The sequence below is a fragment of the Rhinolophus ferrumequinum genome, chromosome 7 (assembly GCF_004115265.2).
Source record: "Rhinolophus ferrumequinum isolate MPI-CBG mRhiFer1 chromosome 7, mRhiFer1_v1.p, whole genome shotgun sequence".
NCBI classification, from domain to species: domain Eukaryota; kingdom Metazoa; phylum Chordata; class Mammalia; order Chiroptera; family Rhinolophidae; genus Rhinolophus; species Rhinolophus ferrumequinum.
The window spans coordinates 49919428-49923065 of record NC_046290.1 but is presented as its reverse complement, the minus strand read 5'-3'; positions in this window follow the sequence as shown (position 1 = coordinate 49923065).

Below are 3638 nucleotides of genomic sequence, written 5' to 3'. Positions count from 1 at the left end.
TTTTTTCAACACAGGTGTGACTCATTAGGTCTGGGGCAGTGCCTAAGCCTGCATTTCTCACAAGTTCCCAGGTGAGGACAATACTGCTGCTCCTGGATCCTACTATGAGGAGAAAAGTGTCCTGAGGAACAAAGTGCCCCGGACCAGTCAGGGCGCACTGGAGGTGCATTTGTACAGCTTCTAGACTGATTAGTTGACTAAGCTTCATAAATTGGAAAGCATCTGCCATAAGACACTTGCCCTACATCAGAGTTTCTCAAAGTGTAGTCTCTGGATCCACTTGCATCCAGGTCACCTGAATTTGTGAAAAATGAAATTAGACCTCGGTCCTGCAGAGTGAGACTGGAAGGGGCAGGAATCACCACATTGAACAAGATATCCAGGTAATTCTTACGTACTTTCAGAATTTGAGGACTACTGGTGAAAGTAGAAAGAGAACTGAATTAAGAGAAGAACTGGATTTAGTTTTGATATTCGGACCTAACCGATAGCTAGCAAATCATCTCACTTTCTGGGTCTCAGTTTTCTGCATCTATAACATGAGGGGAGATTGTTGAACTATAACAAATTTTATCTCTGATGTAGATGTATCCCACAGGCCCTACAGCAGGTAACTTGACCTCTCCCTCGCTTGTCCTCTCTCTACACTGAAGCGTGGCGATCACACCACTCTGCCCCTGAAAGGACGGCTGTCTACACTGTCACTGTCTTTGCCATATTCTTCCGTGGCTCACAGAGAAATAGGTTATGATTGGAAAGCACAGAATACAGGAAGTGCCATTTCATTTCAAAATATTTTTAAAGCAAATATTAGTGTCAAGGCCGGTGTCTCCTCAAGAATAACGTATATCTGCATTCAATAATGTAATTAAACTTAAATCATTTCTTAAATTATATGTTTTAAATGGCAATTGTGCAGCCTTTAAGGTTTCCTTTTGCCTTGAGCACCATTGGGTAAATGTGTTCCTGATTGAATTAGCAGACCTTTGATTTTAAAGGACTTTTCAGTGATCTTTTATGGTAGATTAAAAAGCAATTTACTAATTTACAGTTTCATAGGAATTCTGTGCCCTCCTTGAGTTTTGTAAATCAATTCTGTGCTAATAAATGTGACTCTAGCTCTAAATGTTTCATTTGGGGACAGCTGGTGTCACACACAACCCTAAACTCACAATCACATAATCAGCAAAACTGTATTTGGTGAGCTTCTTTGTCCCCGGCGTAAGCCTCTCTTTGGAATCCCTTCATTTGTCGCTGTTAACTCAGAGTCTTTAGTCTGGGTGGGGGAGGCTTAACCAACAAGGCTGCGAAGTACCAACTTAATTGTTTGCTCGTCTTTTCTCTAATCTCTTCTCTTTATTACAGTGGAAAATCACAGTTAAACACAGTTGGAAGATGGGGTCGTTTCACTCAGAGCTCTCCCTCCTGGTCATGGCTCTCTCAGCAACCGAGGACTCCCTGTGTGTTCCAACGAATAAATAGTAATCACAGTAATAATAATAATAATAGTTAATACAGGTCGGGTGCTGACGATGTGCCAGCTGTTAGCTTATTTAACCCTCACAACAACTCTATGAAATTCACACCATTATTAACACGTGTCTTGTACAGTTGAAGAAACGAGGCATCAGTAACTTGCCCAGGGTCCCAGAAGTAGTCAGTGGTGCTGCTGAGATTTGAACTCAAGGAGTCTGGCTCCAGACCTGTGCTTATAACCAATGCACTGTACTGCCTTTATCCCTCGTGACAATGGGCTCGTTCCACATAAATTTTAGCTGGGGACTGGTTTCCAAAAGGAGGTATCTATTATTTATATTGGGGACAGGTATAAGAAATCCTCAGAAAACACTTTTAAAACTCAACACACATGGTGGAACTAGTCAACAACTTCGATTATTTTTCCCTTTCAAATTCAGTTGCAAACTATATGTCTGCCTTGACAAGTCAACTCAAATCTGTCTCAAGTGGAACTGACAGGTTCAAGCCCCTGCTGGGGGAGTTGAGCATTTTGCTTGGTAGGTTTCCTGGGAATGAGTCTGGCATGACTGGAGACGGTTGAATGGCACTTTACCCTCTGACAGTCCTTCCGTTGGCGGGAGATGGCCAATGAAAGCCAGTGCTGGATTTACCTTTCTATGGCAGCAGGGCTGGGGCTCTGCCTGAAGATGAGGCTTTTTCTCCTGGCTTTCTTGGTTTTTTTGCCAATGTGAAGGGAATTTGAATCATGATAGAGCAGTAGAAGAAGGGGCTAGCCTGTAATAGTTCAAAGACAAGGCAATGGAAAGGTGGAGGAATGAAACCACACAGCCAGATGTGGGCACCACTGACAAGCAAACTCTGACATGATCCAAAGTGTTCATCTAGAACCTTTTGCAAAATTACAATTCTTTTAATTTGGAAAGGAATATAGAGCCAGATGTGCTTACTTAAGCATGAATGCTTCCCTGTGCTAGGTCTTCTTGGACCTGGCGTATTTGTTGAAAGATAAATTGTTCTAAAGGCAATTGCTTCCTAATTGCTGAGCCAGAACTAGTAGGAGAAATACCTAGAAATTGGGTTTCAGATCTCACAGTCTATTGTCATCCCTGAGTTTTCTAGTCCATTTTCCTCTCAACTGTTACATTTTCCTTTTATCCTCTCCTGCCATGGAATGGCAGGTTGGGAAGCAAATCAAGCCCGCTTTTTTCTGTGGCAGTTGAGCAGCCCCCTGGGTGGGGGGAGGCTGACAGGGCATTGGGCATAAAGGCAGCAACCTCAGGTAATGGGCCGAGCCCAGCAGGCAGGAGGCTTTTTTCTTAACATCCAGGGCCCATAATTGAGGGCTCAGCAACGTGCCACTGGACTCCTGGCACCTCCATCACATAAACCATCCTTAGGTCCTGGCCGATCCAGAGTGGCTAAGCGTTCTGGGAGTTTAGAATTTAGGGTTGGGGAATTGGAGTCTGGCCTTCTCTGAGTTATCCCTAGGCTTAAAGATGTTGGCAGTAACATATCACCAGAAGCAAGATGGGGGCGGGAGGGAGGCAGGGAGATGACTACCTTAGAATTGATACAAATAGTGCTCTTTTAAATTTTCCAGATGCTGAAAAGGGAGTCTAGACTCAGATTTGCCTCCTTCATTAGTTTAGAGATTATTGCTATATTTCTCCCTCATTCCTTGTATCACTGCCAGAGAAAGAACATTGAAACAACTCTTCTTTGTGTGTATTACCTCTTTTTTCCCCCTTTCTTTTAAAAGTTGACTCTACTTCTACCCAAACTGGGCATTGCTCTATCCTCTGCCCTTTCGTTCTTTCTCTCCCATTTTCATCCCTTTCTTCTGGGTTCTTCCCCCCCTTTGCTGGCCTGGCTCCCCTCCCTGCCCTCGCTCTTCCCAAGTCCTCCTCTACATGTCCTTCCTTTCAGTCCTTACTTTCACAAATTAACATATTATAAGCATTAACTGGCAACCACCCTGAAAAGAGATGAGGCAGCAAGGGGAAAGAAAGCTTCACTGTCAGGTTTTAACTAATTCCTGCTGCCAGCCCTGCGTTCTGTGGCATTTGCCATGGCTGTGAAATTGCAATAAACAAGGGGCAGTGCTTATATTTCTAACCTTTCCTCTGTTGATGCTGTAGACATGAATTGAATGTTGAACA